Consider the following 20,848-nt stretch of genomic DNA (forward strand, 5'->3'; position numbering starts at 1 on the left):
GCTATGGCTGAAAATGTCTCTAAATGTACCATGGGCACCCTTTGTTCAGATGGAGGGGGGAAGTATATGTCTCTTGAGTTTGATGCATTTTTGGCTAATCGTGGGATAAAACACCAATGTAGAGTGTTGTATACACCTTAGCAAAATGGTGTTACTAAAAAGAAAAACAGGTCACTTACGAAGATGGCACGATGTATGGTCAAAAGTCAAGCTTTGCCACATTTGTTTTGGCTTGAGGCCATCATGTGTGCTACTTATATACTTGACAGGTGTCCTACAAAAGCTTTGCAGTCTATGACTCCTTATGAAGCATGGCATGATAAGAAGCCCCCTATTGATCTCATGCCCATTAATGGTTGTTGGGCTTATGATTTGGTGCCACAAACACAATGTAGAAAAATTGGATCATAAGGCTATCAAATGCAATTTTTTTTGTTATAGTAACGAGAGAAAAGGTTACACATTATACCATCCACAAACAAAACATATCTTGGTGTCACAAGATGTTGTGTTTGTGAAAGATTCTGTTCAGGCCTTATTGTCATGTACTAGAGATAGTCGTGTAAGCTCACATGACATTTATGACAATTTGTTGCCTCTTTTCAGTGGTGGAAACCTAAATTTGAATTTCAATGAGGCAAATGTACATCCTATCATCTATGGGGTTTTCTGAAAATGTTATGGGTTAGCGGGTTGTCGCAACGGACGTTTGTAGCATAGCTATCTGGCACTAACATAATATTTATACTCATGGAAGTGACTCAAATGGGGCACGGAGACTCTTTGAGGTTGTCAATCTCAAAAGAAAACACACCTTTTGATGTGTCTACCTTTGTCATTGGCATGCAATACTTCACCAGCTTCACCACTGTTGATCTCCTTCTGCTTTGTTTGTTGAAAGATCTATTGCTGACATTGTCATTGTTTGTTGTCTTTGTATGACATTCTTTGTTTTGCCCATGTGAGATGAAGCTTTGTTGTTGTTCCATTTTTTCATGGAGCATTGTTGTCGTCCTCGAAGATAAGAGATGCTCTTCATAAGTATGTTGTGATCTGTAGCTATAGCTCCAAGTCATTGTTGGTTGATGTGGGTAGCCATTTCCTTATTGCTGATGTAGAAGAAAAATATACAAGAAGATGATGATGAAGGTTTCTAGATTAGGGTCTAAAACCTGGATGATCAAAGGGGAAAAAGCCGGTGGGAAACAAGTGCCTTTGCTATATGCTCTTATTGGAGTTCACAAATTCCACTTGAAGTACCTATCATGCAAGGTGAGTGCTTGGGAGAAACAAAGTAAGAGTGTCTAATGCAGGTGCCAATCATGGGACACTCTATATGCGTATAAGAAAATTTTCAAACAAAACCATGCAATGTGAAAGATGGAGTTGATAGGTGCTTCAAGGAACAAATGTAGTACATGTGACATCAAAGGATGTCGCAATAGCTTCCATGTTTTCAAGAAGGGAGTTCAGAAATTCCACTTGAAGTACCTATCATGCAAGGTGAGTGCTTGGGAGAAACAAAGTAAGAGTGTCTAATGCAAGTGCCAATCATGGGACACTCTATATGCGTATAAGAAATTTTTCAAACAAAACCATGCAGTGTGAAAGATGGAGTTGATAGGTGCTTCAAGGAACAAATGTAGTACATGTGACATCAAAGGATGTCGCAATAGCTTCCATGTTTTTGATCTAGAAGCTTCTCCACTCGTACCTCATTGTGCTCAATGCGTGAGTGTCTTTTGGACTTTGTCCTTCACTTCACTAGACTTCAAATACATAGAATTCGACTCTTATGTCCACCTTCAAATACATAGACTTCGACTCTTATGTCCATCTATACCAGCATGAGCGACACAACATTAATATGCTCAACTCTTTCCAGCTTGAGCAGTACCTAGAATAGTTAAGACTCTTAAACCATAGAACGTATTACTTGAAGATTTGGGACTAACGCCTTGCTCATTTAGTGGCTTAGCTAACCGACTCTGACTCTCATGCCATGTATTTTCAATGGCGACTTGGACGTACCTGTTCAAGGCCAAAAACTCAATTCCTTAAGTTCTTAGAAATTTAGGCCTATTTCATTGTGTTGGTCTATGGATGCCACCATTTATTCCAGTAGGTTGGCATACTTTGGGTTCTCTTGACTTGGTTGTCGTATGTTGATGCTACTTTGTGAAGCAAGTTCTTCGGCTATTGTAGGGACTGATGTAGCTTTTGCTTTATCTCCCATGAGACACGGCTGTCGATGTTTGTGAGTTCACTGTGATTGAATTCCCACTAGCAATTTTGAAACCCATCTTGTTTTGGTCCTTGTGTGACCGTCTTTGGTATTTTACCTTCTTCTCTAACTGGATGGACACTAGGCTTTGGTATCTAGACCTTATGATTTCCATTGTAGAAGTGTTGCTTTTGTAGTTGAAGACAAGGTATCCATCTAGAGGTTGTATCATTGTCAGTTTTGACTGGCTTTTGTTGGCACTTAGTTTTGACTTTTTTCCTTTGGATGGAGCCCTTTGTTCCCTGATTGATCGTCGGTGTTCCAAGTTGAGCTAAGACTTTTGAATACTATATTTGAGTGCTACCTTCATAAAATCCTTATGCTTCGAGTAGCTTGACTGAAATCATCCGCTGCTTCACCTGTGTTTGTTGGGTAACTCGGTTGACTTCTTGCTTCGATAACCACACTTGTCGCATTGCTTGTCGCCTTGAAAGCCTCTTTTGATGCCTTTTGCAGTTGTTTTTACTCTTTCTTGAGTTGTTGGCCTTTCATTGATGGCTCGGCTTGCTCCTTGTACAAATTCTTTCTTGAGATGAGTAGATCAAGGGTGTTACTTTAGGCTTTTTGGCCCAAACACTAGTGCTTCCTTGGAAGCACTAGTAAGTAGATCCAGGCTATTACTTTAGGCTTTTTGGCCCAAACACCAACTTCCTTGGAAGTAGCCTTGAGCCGTGATTGACTCATTTGATGCTACCCAACCTGTCACCTTTTGTTGTTGAGGTTGAATCCGTGCTTGATGTATCCAAACAGGGTTGTTAACTTTGATGTGCTTTTTGGACACTAACTATTACCATATACATGTGGTAGTGATGTGTGTGAACATCTAGGACCGCCGTGGCATTTTTTCCCTCTTTAGGAGGTTTTCCCCATGTGCATTGTATATACGCCAATCACTCTAGGGCTATCTATCTTTCCATTGCACACTATGTAACACACTCTCTATTGTGTGCCTTGAGCTTCCTTCGTCTTCTCCAAGCTGTGTGCGTTTCCTTGCAACCCTAATTCCAACAATTGGTATCACTGCAGGTTGCGTCCTCCCGAGCTCAGTCGTCGGCAGCTCCAGCACACGCCTGCTCACTTTCTTTGATTTCTGTGAGCTACACGTCTGCTCAGATTTTTTATTTAGGCTCATTTCGGCCTACGTTTCCACTACAGGCAAGTACTGCACAGGCTATTTTGTCATTTTGTGCAGAATTTGTGTCAGTGCTATTTTCTGCATAACAGGTGCCTTATAGTCTTCTACGGTTTGTGCTATATAGCACGTGTTGTTCCCACTTCGTTTCTCCTCTTTTCGGGCAGTTTTCACATCAGGTGCAGCATTTACCATGGCTGACAACAACACAGATGTGTTCAAGATATTTGCTATTGAGGACAGATTGGATGGGGACAATTACCCTAGTGGGCTTACATGATGCAACATGTTCTTGGGTCAAAGGGCGTCTGGAATATTGTGTAGGGCATTGATGTACGTCCTGGTTCTGAGGATGTAAGCGATGTTGAGGATGTGGCAGGTCTTGTTGCAAGGATTGTTGCTATTAGAGTGGTTTTGCCTACGGTAGAACAATCTCATTGGGATGTCAAGGATGCGCAGGCTCATGCATTGATTGCGTTGTCTGTGAAGCGCACCATTGTTCCTCACATTCATTCAGCAAAATCTGCAAAACAGGCTTGGGATATTCTAGGAGGTCTTTATGCAAGTTGCAATGAGGCTAAAATTGCTTTGTTGCGTAAAGAGCTGGAGTCGAAGATTATGCATGAGGATGATGATATGTACACTTTCCTTGCTAGTGTCAGGGATATCAATGAGCAACTTATTTCTGCAAGTGAAGTCATTTCAAACAATTCCCTTGTACAGACTGTTCTTGATGCCTTACCAGATTCTAGACTTATGACCCAAGGAAATCTTGAAGTTGTCAAGTTTGATGCATTATGCACATCGTTGTTGCAAGAGTCACTTTCCAGAAAAAATAGGACTAGGCAGCGTGCAATTGAATAGGCTTTTATTGCTTCTCAAAGAAAGGGTGGTAACAACAATGTAGCCACTTCTTATGGTTCTGCTGCGAGACTGGCAAAACTTCTGTTCCTAATGCTTCTGTTGGCAGCAATTCGTCTGAAAATTCTGGTGATAAGGGCATGCGTTGCCATTATTGTAAAGCTAATGATCGCTTGATCAAGCAATGTCCTAAGTTGAAGGCCAAAGAGGCTAAGAAGAAAGAGGGTGGTTCAATGCAAATGCTGGTTCCACTACAAATGCAGCCATTGTTAAGTCTTCTATGAAAGGAGATTGTGTTGTTGATGTTGATGCAGAATGGGCAATTCTTTCACACTTGTTGATGCACTTTATATACCTGGGATCAAGAAGAATATTTTGTCTATATCTGCACTTGCTAGACTTGGACTTGTAGTCAAATTTGTGGATGACATATGTACAGTCCATGATCTCAGTTTTGGTGATGAAATTGTTGCATCTGGCCTTTTGTGCCGTGGGCTGTATAAGCTCACTTTGTATGACAAGTGTGGACAAAATTTTTCAAATGCAGTTGCGGATTCAAAGGCTATTTCAGGTGCAAAACTTTGGCATGCATGTTTTGGTCATCTGAATTTTTCCAGTTTGCTACGTTTGCAGAAATCTGATATGGTTGCTTCTTTGCCGCCTCTTGAAGCACCTGTCAAACATGTTTGTGAAGGCTGTATTTTGGGTAAGATGCAGCGTTCGAAGTTTCCAAAGGATGGTTCAATTAGGGCCACATGCAGGTTGCAGCTTGTGCATAGTGATGATTGTGGGCCCATGCAAACTTCGTCCTTGGGCAATTACCTGTACATCTTTACTTTCATTGATGATTACTCCAGGCATGCATGGGTATTCCCGCTTAAAGCAAAGTTCAAAGTTTTTATGTGCCTCAAACAATTTATGGCTATGGCTGAAAATATCTCGAAATGTACTATGGGCACCCTCCGTTCCGATCGAGGGGGGGAGTATATGTCTCATGAATTTAATGCATTTCTGGCTAGTCGTGGGATAAAACACCAATGTACAGTGCCTTATACACCTCAGAAAAATGGTGTTGCTGAGAGGAAAAACAAGTCACTTATGAACATGGCACGATGTATGGTCAAAAGTCAAGCTTTGTTGCATTCTTTTTGGCTTGAGGCCATCATGTGTGCCACTTATGTACTATACATGTGTCCTACGAAAGCTTTGCAGTCTATTACTCCATATGAAGCATGGCATGATAGAAAGCCTTCTATTGAGCACATGCGTGTTTTTGGTTGTTTGGCATATGCTTTGGTGCCACAAACACAATGCAGAAAATTGGACGATAAGGCTGTCAAATGTATTTTTGTTGGTTATAGTGCTGAAAGAAAAGGTTATAGGTTGTATTATCTGAAAACAAAGCGTATTCTGGTTTCACGGAATGTAGTGTTTGTGGAAGATTCTGTTCAGCCCTTGCTGTCATGTACTAGAGACAGTAATGTAAGCTCACAGGACATTTATTGTTGGAATTAGGGTTGCAGAGAAACGCACACAGCTTGGAGAAGACGAAGGAGGCTCAAGGCACACAATAGAGAGTGTATTACTTAGTGTGCAATGGAAAGATTGATAGCCCTAGAGTGATGGACGTATATACAATGCACGGGGGAAAAAAGCTCCTAAAGAGGGAAAAAATGCCCCGACGGTCCTAGTGTGTTCACACACATCACTACCACATGTATATGGTAACAAATCCCCCCCTGGAGTGATGCGGTGAACGAGAGCTGGCACATGAGTAAAGGGAAGTGCCATGCCCTAAGGACATGATCAGTCCACAAAGGGGAGTAAGCCCAAAGCTTTGCGGAAAGCTTCAAGCTTCTCACGAGACAATGCCTTTGTGAAAAGATCTGCAAGGTTGTCCTGTGTTGGCACATAAGCCAAGCTGATCTCTCCTACTGAGAGCCTCTCCCTGACATAGTGGTAATGCACCTCAATGTGCTTTGTGCGAGCATGAAAAACTGGGTTCCTCGCAACCGCCAATGCGCTCTGACTGTCAGTGTAGATAGTGTTGGCAGTGTCCTGTCCAACACCCAAATCAGCCATAAGGCGTCTGAGCCATACACACTCAATCGTAGCTGTGAAGACTGCCCTGTACTCCTCACAACTCGAAGCGGCCACAGTAGGTTGCTTCTTGATCAACCATGATATACATGAACTGCCAAGCATGAAACAAAAACCACTTGTGGACACTTGCATGTCAAAACAACCAGCCAAATCTGAGTCCGAAAAAGCATGTAAGTCTGGCGGCAATGATCCCCCCTTGGGATAAAACAAGCCAAGATGTAAAGTGCCACTAAGGTAGCGAAAAATCCTCTTCACAGCCTGTCAATGCTTAGACCCTGGGCTATGCATGAATCTGCTGACATGTGAGACTACAAATTGAATATCTGGCCTTGTGTTGCATACATAAATGAGGCAGCCAACAGCAGTTTGGTAAAGAGTGACATCAGCAAGATCCACTCAACTTCAAACCTGTTTCCATGGGAGTGGCAATAGGTTTGCAATCCTCAAGTCCAAACTTACATAGCAATGTGTCTATGTAACTTTTCTGACACAAGGCAATACCACCATCACACTGCTTAAACTGTAAATCCAAGTAATGATGCAACAGCCCCAAATATTTCATTTTGAAAGTAGCATTCAAATCAGCCTTAAATTCAGCAATATGTCTCTCATTTGGTCTAGTGATCAGCAAATCATCAACATAAAGAACCACAATGAAAAGTACATCACCCTCACGCTTTACATACAATGTGCTTTCTGTTGGACTGTTACAAAAGCCTTGTTTAACCAAATGAGTGTCAGCTTTCTCATACCAAGCACGAGGAGATTGCTTCAACCCATACAAAGCCTTCTTACATTTTCACACTTTGTCCTCTTGTCCTTTTATGACAAAACCGCGAGGCTGCGTTACATAAAATTCCTTACATATGTCACCATTCAAGAAAGCAGTAACAATGTCTGATTGATGTACATCCCAACCAAAATGAGCTACCAATGCACATAGAAAACGCACAGTAGTCATACGACAAGTGGGAGCAAAAGTCTCTTCATAATCTATGCCTTTTTGTTGTGCATTACCCTTCGCAACAAGCTGAGCCTTATGGCGATCAATCTCACCATCCGGCTTGCGTTTTCAACTTGTAAACCCACTTCGTACCAATGGCCTCTTTTCCAGGAGGCAAATCACATAAAGTCCATGTGTCATTTTCTATAAGTGCATCATATTCTGATTGCATGGCAGCCATCCAATTTTCTGAATTCTGTGCTTCATCAAAAGACTGAGGCTCCTCAACATCATGTAAACTACACACAGCCAAAGCATAACAATCTGATGCATAAGATGCATGGCGAGAGCCTGAACGAGTACGGCTAGGCAAAGGTACATCCAATTTACTGTCACGCAAAGTGTGCACCAGCCATTTTGGCATACCTCTAGCCTGCTCATTTTCAGCCCTTTCCTCATCAAGTACATCATGTACATTTGCATCAGTAATAGTCTGATCTATAACATTTTTAGAAAACCCCATAGGCTGTACGTTTGCCTCATTGGAAATTACATTCGTATTTCCACCACTGAAAAGAGGCAACAAAGTGTCATAAATGTCATGTGAGCTTACATTATTGTCTCTAGTACATGACAGCAAGGACTGAACATAATCTTCCACAAACACTACATTCCGTGAAACCAGAATACGCTTTGTTTGTAGATAATACAACCTATAACCTTTTCTTTCAGCACTATAACCAACAAAAATACAATGGACAGCCTTATCATCCAATTTTCTGCGTTGGGTTTGTGGCACCAAAGCATATGCCAAACAACCAAAAACACGCATGTGCTCAATAGAAGGCTTTCTATCATGCCATGCTTCATATGGAGTAATAGACTGCAAAGCTTTTATAGGACACCTGGTAAGTACATAAGTGGCGCACATGATGGCCTCAAGCCAAAAAGAATGCAACAAAGCTTGACTTTTGACCATACATCGTGCGATTTCCGTCAATGACCTATTTTTCCTCTCAGCAACACCATTTTGCTGAGGTGTATAAGGCATTGTACATTGGTGTTTTATCCCACGACTAGCCAGAAATGCATTAAATTCATGAGACATATACTCCCCCCCTCGATCGGAACGGAGGGTGCCCATAGTACATTTCGAGACATTTTCAGCCATAGCCAGAAATTGTTTGAAGCACATAAAAACTTCGAACTTCGCTTTAAGTGGGAATACCCATGCATGCCTGGAGTAATCATCAATGAAAGTCACGAAGTACAGGTAATCGCCCAAGGACGGAGTTTGCATGGGCCCACAAACATCACTATGCACAAGCTACAACCTGCATGTGGCCCGAACTGAACCATCCTTTGGAAACTTAGAACGCTGCATTTTACCCAAAATACAGCCTTCACAAACATGTTTGACAGGTGCTTCAAGAGGCGGCAAAGAAGCAACCATATCAGATTTCTGCAAACGCAGCAAACTTGTAAAATTCAGATGACCAAAACGTGCATGTCAAAGTTTTGCATTTGAAATAGCCCTTGAATCTGCAACATCATTTGCAAAATTTTGTCCCCACTTATCATACAAAGTGAGCTTATATAGCCCACGGCACAAAAGGCTAGATGCAACAATTTCATCACCAAAACTGAGATCATGAACTGTACATCTATCATCCACAAATTTGACTACAAGTCCAAGTCTAGCAAGTGCGGATACAGACAAGAGATTCTTCTTGATTCCAGGTACATAAAGTGCTTTAACAAGTGTGAAGGAGCTGCCATTTGCAGCAGTAAGCACAATCTTTCCGACTCCTTGAACCGGATAAGAGACATTGTTGGCACAAGTGACTGAATTCCCATGAGGGACAGACTCGAGAGAGGTAAACAATTCACGATGTGAGGTAATGTGCTTTGTAGCACCACTGTCAAAATACCACACATGTGAATCTGCAGCAACTGACAAGCATGCATCATGGACATCAGGATTGTAAGTGCACTCTGCGCTAAAAGCCCATTCTGCATCAACATCAGCGTTACAGTCTCCTTTCACAGAAGACTCAACAATGACTGCATTTGTAGTGGAACCAGCATTTGCAGTGGAACCACCCTCTTTCTTCTTAGCCTCTTTGGCCTTCAACTTAGGACATGACTTGATCAAGTGATCATTAGCTTTACAATAATGGCAACGCATCTTCTTTTTTCCCTTATCACCAGAATTTCCAGACGAATTACTGCCAGCAGAGGCATTAGGAACATAATTTTTGCCACTCGCAACAGAACCATAAGAAGTGGCTGCATTACTGTTACCACCCTTTCTTTGAGAAGCAATAAAAGTCTATTCAACTGCACCCGCTGCCTAGTCCTGTTTTTTCTAGAAAGTGACTCTTGCAACTGCAATGTGCATAATGCATCAAACTTGACAACTTCAGGATTTCCTTGGGTCATCTGTCTCCAAGTACTAGAAAAAGTCTGGTAGGAATCTGGTAAGGCATCAAGAATAGTATGCACAAGGGAACTGTTTGAAATGACTTCACCCACAGAAATAAGTTGCTCATTGATATCCTTGACACTAGCAAGGAAAGTGTCCATATCATCTTCCTCATGCATAATCTTCGACTCCATCTCTTTATGCAGCAAAGCAATTTTAGCCTCATTGCGGCTTGCATATAGACCTGCTAGAATATCCCAAGCCTGTTTTGCAGATTTTGCTGAACGGATGTGAGGAAAAATGGTGCGCTTCACAGACAACGCAATCAATGCATGAGCCTGCGCATCCTTAACATCCCAACGAGCTTGTTCTGCCGTAGGCAAAACAACTCTAACAGCAGCAATCCTTGCAGCAAGACCTACAACATCCTCAACATCGCCTACATCCTCAGAACCAGGACGTACATCAATGCCCTGCACAATATTCTAGACGCCCTTTGACACAAGAATGTGTTGCATCATATAAGCCCACATAGGGTAATTGTCCCCATCCAACCTGTCCTCAGCAGCAAACATCTCGAACACATCTGTGTTGTTGTTGTTAGCCATGGTAAATGCTGCACTTGATTTGAAAACTGCCCGAAAAGACGAGAAATGGAGCGGGAACAACCTGTGCTATATAGCACAAACCGTAGAAGACTATAAGGCACTTGTTATGCAGAAAAAGGCACTGACATAATTTTGCACAAAATGATGAAATAGCCTGTGCAGTACTACCTTTAGTGCCAAAGCTCACTGAAATCGGAGAAAGTGAGCAGGCACATACTGGAGCAGCTGGCGACTAAGCCGGGAGGATGCAACCTGCTCTGATACCAATTGTTGGAATTAGGGTTGCAGAGAAACGCACACGTCTTGGAGAAGACGAAGGAGGCTCAAGGCACATAATAGAGAGTGTATTACTTAGTGTGCAATGGAAATATTGATATCCCTAGAGTTATGGGCGTATATACAATGCACGGGGGAAAAAACCTCCTAAAGAGGGAAAAAATACCCCGACGGTCCTAGTGTGTTCACACACATCACTACCACAGGCATATGGTAACATTTATGACACTTTGTTGCCTCTTTTCAGTGGTGGAAATACGGATTTTAATTCCAATGAGGCAAATGTACATCCTATGGGGGTTTCTGAAAATGTTACAAATCAGCCTATTACAGATGTAGATGTACATGATGTACTTGATGAGGAAAGGGCTGAAAATGAGCAGTCTAGAGGTATGCCAAAATGGCTGGTGCATACTTTGCATGATAGTAAATTGGATGCAACTTTGTCTAGTCGTACTCGTTCAAGCTCTCGCCATGCATCTTATGCATCAGATTGTTATGCTTTGGCTATGTCTAACTTACATGATGTTGAGGAGCCTCAGTCTTTTGATGAAGCACAGAATTCAAAAAATTGGATGGCTGCCATGCAATCAGAATATGATGCACTTATAGAAAATGACACGTGGACTTTATGTGATTTGCCTCCTGGAAAAGAGGCCATTGGTACGAAGTGGGTTTACAAGTTGAAAATGCAAACCGGATGGTGAGATCGATCGCCATAAGGCTCCACTTGTTGCGAAGGGTTATGCACAACAAAAAGGCATAGATTATGAAGAGACTTTTGCTCCCACTTGTTGTATGACTACTGTGCGTTTTCTATGTGCATTGGCAGCTCATTTTTGTTGGAATGTACATCAATCAGACATTGTTACTGCTTTCTTGAATGGTTACATATTTGAGGAAGTTTATGTAACGCAGCCTCGCAGTTTTGTCAAGAAAGGACAAGAGGACAAAGTGTGCAGATGTAAGAAGGCTTTGTATGGGTTGAAGCAATCTCCTCCTACTTGGTATGAGAAAGCTGCACTCATTTGGTCAAACAAGGCTTTTTTTGTAACAGTCCAACGGAAAGCACATTGTATGTAAAGCGTGAGGGTGATGTACTTCTCATTGTGGTTCTTTATGTCGATGATTTGCTGATCACTGGACCAAATGAGAGACATATTGCTGAATTTAAGGCTAATTTGAATGCTACTTTCAAGATAAAAGATTTGGGGTTGTTGCATCATTACTTGGGTATACAGTTTAAGCAGTGTGATGGTGGTATTTCCTTGTGTCAAAAAAGTTACATAGAGGCATTGCTATGTAAGTTTGGACTTGAGAATTGCAAAACTATTGCCACTCCCATGGAAACAGGTTGGAAATTGAGTCTTCATGATGTTGGTGATCCTGCAGATGTCACTCTTTATCAAACTGTTGTTGGATGCCTCATTTATGTATGCAACACGAGGCCAAATATTCAGTTTGCAGTCTCACAGGTCAACAGATTTATGCATAGCCCATGGTCTAAGCATTGGCAGGCTGTGAAGAGGATTTTTTGCTACCTTAGTGGCACTTTACATCTTGGCTTGTTTTATCCCAAGGGGGGATCATTGTCGCCAGATTTACATGCTTTTTCAGACTCAGATTGGGCTAGTTGTTTTGACACGAGAGTGTCCACAAGTGGTTTTTGTTTCATGCTTGGCAGTTCATGTATATCATGGTTGAGCAAGAAGCAACCTATTGTGGTCACTTCGAGTTGTGAGGCTGAGTACAAGGCAGTCTTCATAGCTATGGTTGAGTGTGTATGGCTCAGACACCTTATGGCTGATTTGGGTGTTGGACAGGACACTACCAACGCTATCTACACTGACAGTCAGAGCGCATTGGCAGTTGCGAGGAACCCAGTTTTTCATGCTCGCACAAAGCACATTGAGGTGCATTACCACTATGTCAGGGAGAGGCTCTCAGTAGGAGAGATCATGGATTATGTGCCAACACACGACAACCTTGAAGATCTTTTCACAAAGGCATTGTCTCATGAGAAGCTCGAAGCTTTCTGCAAAGCTTTGGGCTTACTCCCCTTTGTGGACTGATCATGTCCTCAGGGCATGGCACTTCCCTTTACTCATGTGCCAGCTCTCGTTCACCGCATCACTCCATGGGGGGGTTTGTTACCATATATATGTGGTAGTGATGTGTGTGAACACACTAGGACCACCGGGGGATTTTTTCCCTCTTTAGGAGCTTTTTTCCCCCGTGCATTGTATATACACCCATCACTCTAGGGCTATCTATCTTTCCATTGCACGCTAATTAACACGCTCTCTATTGTGTGCCTTCAGCTTCCTTCGTCTTCTCCAAGCTATGTGTGTTTTCCTTGCAACCCTATTTCCAACACTAACACTTGGTTGACTCTTTTCGGCTTCCTCTAGATGCTTTTTTGTGATGGAAACTTTGGTTGATATACTTTTTTCTTTGGTCTCCATTGCATTGTTGATCGTGGATTTTGACGTAGAGGCTTCCTTGGAAGTTGGGTAGAGGCTCATTGAAGGTAAAGTTGTCTTGCGAGGTCAATCTATTTCAGTGTTTAGCTTAGCTTTATCTTTCTCCGTGAGGGTTGGTTGTTTCTTGTTTACATATGCTTGAGGTTCTTCTGGGGCTTTTGATGTTGTTGTTGAAGCTTTTACTTGGGGTTTAAAGAAGATGTTCCTCCAGCTTTCTATAAGGACGAAACTCTCTTTGTATTTTTGTACTTGTGTACACTGTTTCTTCCATCTCTTTGATTGGTGGCTTTCCCATCATTATCCACGTTCCATAAGAAATTAAATTGTTTGTCGCAGCTGGATCTATCACAGCTGAACATGTGATCTTGAGTCTTGTTTTGCCACATATGATGAATTTGATCATTGTTGGAGACAATTGATCTTCTTCCTTATCCTTATTCTTCTCTTGCTCTTGCGTTTGTTGAGCATTTGTGAACTTGGAAACCTTGCTCCTTCACCTGCTTTGAGTTTTTCATTTTCTAGAGTCGTCTTTTTTGAAACAACTTTGGTTGATTCTTTAGGTATGTCAATGATGACATATTCTCGTGGTTACTTTGCTTCCTTTGTTTGCACTTTGGCATCATGCTCCACGATGTAGCTATCTCTCTCATCTTTTTTGCTTTCACATGAACAAACCTCATTAGGGTCCTTCAATACCTTTATCACAAATAAGGGAGTTATGCCATAACCACTTGAAAATTCGTCTTTACAATCATTTCCTAAATCATCGCTCCTCAAATTATGGTATTCGTCCTCATTGTGTGAAAGATCCCATACAAAATCTTTGTCCACTCTTTATTTGCAATCACTTGTTTGTTCAATCTTAGTTGTTTCAAAAATGTAGACAACACTGCTTATTTCAATGAGGATGATGAAGAAGATTCGGATGATGATAAAGGTATGCCTGCAGAGTCACCTAAAGCCAACAAAGCCGTAAAGAAAAGTCAAGGAAGCTACTACAATCATAGGAACTACCTCATCCAACTCCCCTCTATCCAAAGTCTGGCAAACACAATGTTGCATCTGGGTCTCCCATTGCAAGACTATGCACTAAATTAGTTGTGGTGTGATATTTTTCACATGAATAATCACAACAAATACAAAATTTTGACACACTTTTGGCAATAATCAAGGTCAGTAGCTACCTTATCAGCAATAATCTTTGACTATTGTCGCCCTAATATCCAATTATGTCTAGCAAGTGGAGCATAGTAATTCCAGCAACTATAAATAGTATGAACCTCAACAACATTATCCCTAACAAGGTTCTGATGATCATTGTGCAGTACCATGGCCAAACCCTCACCAATTTTTTGGTTGATTGTGGATTGAGAGACAATTTTGCAACTTACAAAAAACAAGTTAGAAGTATGGGTGGTTGAAATTGACATCAATTTAGTTGTTAGTCTGCATGGCTTAACAGAGCAGCCTTTAGGAATTTTTACATCCATTACCTTGGGAGTGGCCAAGGTGTCTTTCACAATGTCTCTGTTTATGATGGACCTTCAATACACAACAATGGACTATCTGCTTTTGTTTAGCCATCCCTAGTTGTGTCGAGCTAAAGCAAAGTATAATCGGGTGGCACACAAGTTAATCATCCACTATGGACGTGCAAACCTACAGTACCCTTACAATAGAAAACAATTGTTGCGGAAAAGAATTTGCCTTCTAATTATTGAAAGTTTAAATATGATGGAAGGAGTAAGTGATGATGAAGAAGAGAATGTTTTGCAAGCCCATCAAGATTTATTTTTCTATGTGTTTGGTAGATGTTCAATTCATTGAGAAGCAATATTTAGACAATCCTTGGTGGTCTATTTATGCAAAGAAGCTTGTTACTGAGAATCCAGTGGGAAGTGTACATGGATGAGCTGAATATGGATGAATATTTTCCAATGGGATATGCGACAAATGTTTGGCCCTTATGTGATAGATTTCATGCGGATTATTTTGGTCCTTGTTTGACAGAATAGCCTAGTTAAGTAGTTGCATTTAGGTATTTATTTTACTTATTTGACATGATTCAAGGTAAGGGAATTTTCTAAGGGGCCTAGTTAAGGACCCTTGGCTTATATCTAAGTGCAACTTGATACCCCATTGTATTGATCATAAATTCATTGCCCAGTTGGTTGGTTAAACAAACTCTCTCTGTTGTGCAGTCTCTCCCTCATTCTACGCTTCCACATAGTCAACTTTGGTAGAGAGAGGGATGGTGGGCTAACTGTGAAGGAGAACAGGGAGAGAGGGTGGGTGTGGGTGGACCCCCCCCTCCATGGGTCACCATGGTTGCAAAGCTGGGAGAGAGAGAGAGAGAGAGAGAGAGAGCGGGGGGGGGGGGGGGGGCCTTCCCATTGACTGGTCATCGGTGCATGAGCAGAGAAAGGGGAGGAGTGTCCACATTGCCACCTCTTAAAAATGCATTTTTTAAATTAAAAAAAAAAAATAGCCCTTACGGCCTCTTACCACGGAAGAGAGGCAAGAGTGGCCACAATCACGAAGATGGTGGTACACACAAAGAGAGGTGGTTCTAGGAAAGGAGAAAAGCATAGGTATGTGGATCCACGGGTACACACTCGAGTGCAAAAGGAGGTGCAAAGGTCAAGGGAAAACAGATGGATCCATATATGTATGTTTTGCTGAGGTTTTTCTGGGCCAAAGAGCTATGCTAAGAGTCTTACCAAGATGGTAATTGAGGTGCTACATACTTAGCAGATTATGTTGAATAGTTTTAGTTCTCTTATCAAAAAACATAATCATCTTTATCATTTGCGATTCTGGTTTGGGAAGTGGGAGACTCCTTTAAGTAAAACTCCAATGAAAATCATTCTTGTGGGGTGTAGCGAGATGTTGTTGGGGTATATCTTTCCAAAAGATGTTACTACAATTGGTCCCTCCAAAGTAACTACCATATTGCAAGCTCCACCTCCTAATTTGTCAAAGTCCACGTTGCAACTATTGGGCCTAGTGAGGCGGCATGGCCATAATTTGCAATTTTTGGTGCATCGTTGTTCCTTTGATCTCGTTGACGCACTTGGATAAGAAAGATTTTGTATGGACTTCAGACTGCATTTGGCTTACTACGAGTTGGAAATTTATTTGAACGAGGCTAAAGTGGTGCTGCCACTTGGTTGGGGGAAACATATTCATGTGTATTGATACTTCCAACATTATGATTGGCAAAGTGCATGCAAAAAACGCAATACGATGGTTTGGTCCTCTTTACTATGCTATTTATAGATTGACAATAGTAGAGAATAAGTATTTTGTTACTAAAGGGAAATGTCTCAACATGGTGTAGTAGTTCAGTGAAGAAATTTTGGCACTATCTTTTGGGCCAGTTGTTCTATTTTCATGTTGATCATGCAACATTATTGTATTTGGTGTGGTAATAGAACTTGACTAGTCAACTTGCTAGGTGGATGCTTCTTCTGCAAGAGTTTGATTTTGATTCACAAATTAAGTACATAGCATGTGGTTGTAGACTAAATCTACCTACATCGCCAGACATTTTGTGGGCCTAGCACAAAATGGTGCAGTTTTTGGAATAGGTTTGAAATAATTTAAGGCCAGTTGTAATACCAAGATCTTTGGGATGTGCTTTTGCATTGTGTATCGACCTGTAAGTAGTAAGTAGTTTTAATGAGGCACATGAAGGAATTGAAGAGGATATTTGTTACATCCTTTAATCGTCGCTCAAAAGGTTTTGCAATTTGGTATGTAATGGCCTATTGTTTGGATGTAAAAATCAATGGTTTGTGACATGTTAGTGTATTAGTCACCCATCGATTACGATTTCCTACCTCTTGCTAGATTTCGGAGCATGAGGTGCCTGTGAAATACACAAAATAACATTCTACAAGCAATAAAATTGAATCTGCATACTTGATGAATTACATGTGCACATAATCGAAGCTATACACAATCTGAGAGGTCAAGAGAGAAAGAGAGAGGTGAAGAGCACGTGCACCTCATAGAGACACAGGCACGGAGAGAGGAGAGGTGCGAAGGACATAGAGCACTAGGTGCAACCTTCCCCGGTGCAAGGCTGAGCATTTTCGTTTTGCTTGTATTTACTTATAGATGTTTTGAATGCTCAAAATGATTACGAACTGTCCATAAAGTGACTGTAGCTCCTAAAGAGTTTTTTAATATTAAAATATCAAGAAACTTTTGATCCTTTTGCAAAGATCATAAACCAAGTGTGCCTTTTCCATCTATCAATTGTAGTAAGTAACCAAGCACCAAATTCCATTACATATGTCTCTGTTATGAAGCAATTGTCCTCAGTTGCTAAGTTATTAATTTGAAAATTATACTTGTCAAAAATAATGGTTAGAATTATGTGTCAGAAATATCATGTATCAAAATAGGAACTCATAACTCAAACAAACAAATTTTTTTATCCCTGGGATCATCCACATATTACATATTCTAGTGTCTTGATGCGCCTTCCAAGTCTTGCCAACATAGTCCAATATATCGGTCAAACCCTAACAAGACCCTTCTAACTAGCTTTAAACAGTTTTGTTTCTTGTTAAACTCAGTTTTATAATACTTCAAATGTCCAAATTATTATACAAACATTTGTTCTCTTTTATATCTACTATAAACTACATAAAGATGATTAAACTTCCTATGTCTTAACAATGTTTATGTTTTTAAAGTTACGAAGAGCTTCAAAAGTCCAAAATATTATACAAACATTCTTTCTCTTTTATATCTTTCACACTCAACGATAAACTACACAAAGATGATTAAACTTACTATGTCTTAACAATGTTTATGTTTTTAAAGTTATGAAGAGCATCAAACACACACACTCTTGCCCAATGACACCACAGATCATTTAAATATAGATTTTGTCATGAAAATTCTATAGTCCTTCCCAAGTGCTTACTCACCATATGTATGCTTGATTTTGATGATCAAATTGACAACTAAAAATTGCTTTTACTTTGCTCATTGAAAGATTTTAATGAAACTGATTTTAAGTTTATTATAATTGCTGAAAAATAACTTCAACAAACCATAAAAAGCACACCAAGTCATCTCGACCCAACGACATTTTTGTCATCATTCACAAAGCCACAGAAAGTATTCTCTTCGTCCTCTTTCTTACTTTGAGCACGTTCAATAATTGAAATTTCTCGCTCTTGTCATGGAATGATCCTCTCTCTAATTTTTGTGGCTAACACACACTCTCTCACAATTATGCTCCCTTTTGCCCACATTTACTCTCAGATTCCATTTCTCTCTCTTTCTTCCTCTATTTCCTCCTTTCTCTACTCTTTCCTTTCTTTCTCTCCTACATACACACTAAAATCTGATTCTCTCTCTAAAAATCTTCTATCTCTCTCTACTACATACACACATAGTCACTAGCATTTCATTATACTCATGCACACAATCATTATTATGCTACCCACATACACTAAAACTCTCTTTCTCTCTTTAGCAATCTTTTCTCTCTCTACTTGATCACACTATTACTACAACAGATATTCTCTTTTCTCTCTCTCTCTCTCTCTCTCTCTCTCTCTCTCTTACACACACTAACTCAAGCAATCATTCAAACACACACAATCAATACTACTAACAATTTCTCTCTCTCTCTCTCTCTCTCTCTCTCTCTCTCTCTCTCTCTCTCTCTCTCTCTCTCTCTCTCTCTACTTCTTGATTACGCTATTACCGCAAAAAATATTCTCTCTCTCTCTCTCTCTCTCACTCACACACACACACACACACACACACACACACAAACTCAAGCAATCATCTAGACACACACAATCAATACTACTCTCTTTGCTAACGATTCCCCGCTATTTCTCTATTTCTCTCAAAATAGAACTAGCACTCCTGCAGCATGACAATTTTCTTTCTCTCTATAACTCTAACACACACACACACACTAACATAACAAACACACACAGTCACAATTTGGAAATCAATCTTCTACTTCCTCTGTCCTGGTCTCTGCGAAGACTCACTTGGCAACCTTTCTCTCTCTCGCGCGTGCTCTTGAGTAGTGCTACTATAGAACAAGAATTTATCTCTCTCTCTCTCTCTCTCTCTCTCTCTCTCTCTCTCTCTCTCTCTCTCTCTCACACACACACACACACACACACACACACACACAACATATCTTCAGCATACACACACACACACATAGAGTCGCAAGCGCACACACATACACTCCTCTTCAACAAACTTTCTCTCTCCCTAGTGATCACCCTTCAACAGAAATCCATCTTCTCTCTCTAAAGCTACACTTTCTCTCTCTCTCTCTCTCTCTCTCTCTCTCTCTCTCTCTCTCTCTCTCTCTCTCTCTCTCTCTCTCTCTCTCTCTCTCTCTTCTTCTCCTTCGGCGTGAGGGTAGTCCACTCCTCATGGGAGCACATGCAGGGTAGCCCTTCTCGGCTCCCTCTCTTGCTTCCTAGGACCACCTTCTTAAGATGGCACCCCCTTCGATCTTCTTCCAGGCGGCTTCATGCATTCAAAATAAGTATTTTTTTGGAATTTATTTGTCTCTTGAGTCCCATTCACACAGTGATTCCCATAAGAAGAGAAATTTTAACATCGTAGGGACAATCCCTCAAGACCTCAAAGATCTAATTCGGTGGAATCTTGAACTTGAGATCTCCTTTGCAATGAGAATTCTATGTCTCCCCAAGCTTAAAAAAGAGCCCAACCCTAATCATAAAATTCTAGTGAGCTCCTAAGTTTGGCTTCAAAGAACTGGCAAATTATTAAAATTTTAATGTAAATTTCAACAAATGCTTCAAATGCTATCCAATCATTCATGTGTAGGGGACATAAAATCATGCTAAGTAAACATGATTGTGCAATGATTTATATGCAAATGCTCCTAATGTACACATGCATATCCCGAAGTTAACCCTAGCCAGTTTAAAACAAATTTTCAAAATATTTATGGGCTAACATTCCTTACTCCCTTAAAACTAAAGTTGCCCTCGACAAAGCAAACACATCCGTTTCATAAACAAGCATGTTCTTTGTAAAATAATACAAGCCCTCTCAGGTTTGGAGCTACATTTGACTGCAACTTTGAAAAATAACTTCCTACTCTCCTCAAATGCAAACATTCTCGTGAGCAAGGTCTCCTGAAAGACATGTCACACAAAACATTGTAGTCTTGCAATTCCAACATGCTATAAAACATGAAAGGCATCATTATTCTTCAACAATTCATTAAGTCACTCAGTCAATGATTAATCAATAAGCACTTATAAACATGGTAATATAAAAAATGTAACATTAGTAAGCGTATATATTCTCACTAACAAACATTTATAGAGAGTTACAAATCAAAAACGCAAACCTCGCCAATAGTAACTAAGAAGTAAATAAAACGGTAATTAGTTAAATCTAATAATCGTGAGCCGTTCTAGACTAGAGCCCTCTTCCATGTCGACACATCTCTATGGAGGTAGAGACCAATTACCCCCTATATATGTGTTTGAGTTACCTACTTCCATAAAAATTTACACATATCCTACACATATGCCATGCCCTATCCACTACGCACATTGCAACATTAAATCTCCTATACTTATGCATTTCTTAATTTTTTGCTATCTTATTCTCACATAATCTAATAATAAGCCCAACTACACCACAAAATCTACACTTAGGACGATAACTATGCTTAGAAAGTTACCCCACATTCTCTT

This window comes from Adiantum capillus-veneris, chromosome 30, assembly GCF_014529385.1.
Source record: "Adiantum capillus-veneris isolate H3 chromosome 30, ASM1452938v2, whole genome shotgun sequence".
Classification (NCBI taxonomy): Eukaryota; Viridiplantae; Streptophyta; class Polypodiopsida; order Polypodiales; family Pteridaceae; genus Adiantum; species Adiantum capillus-veneris.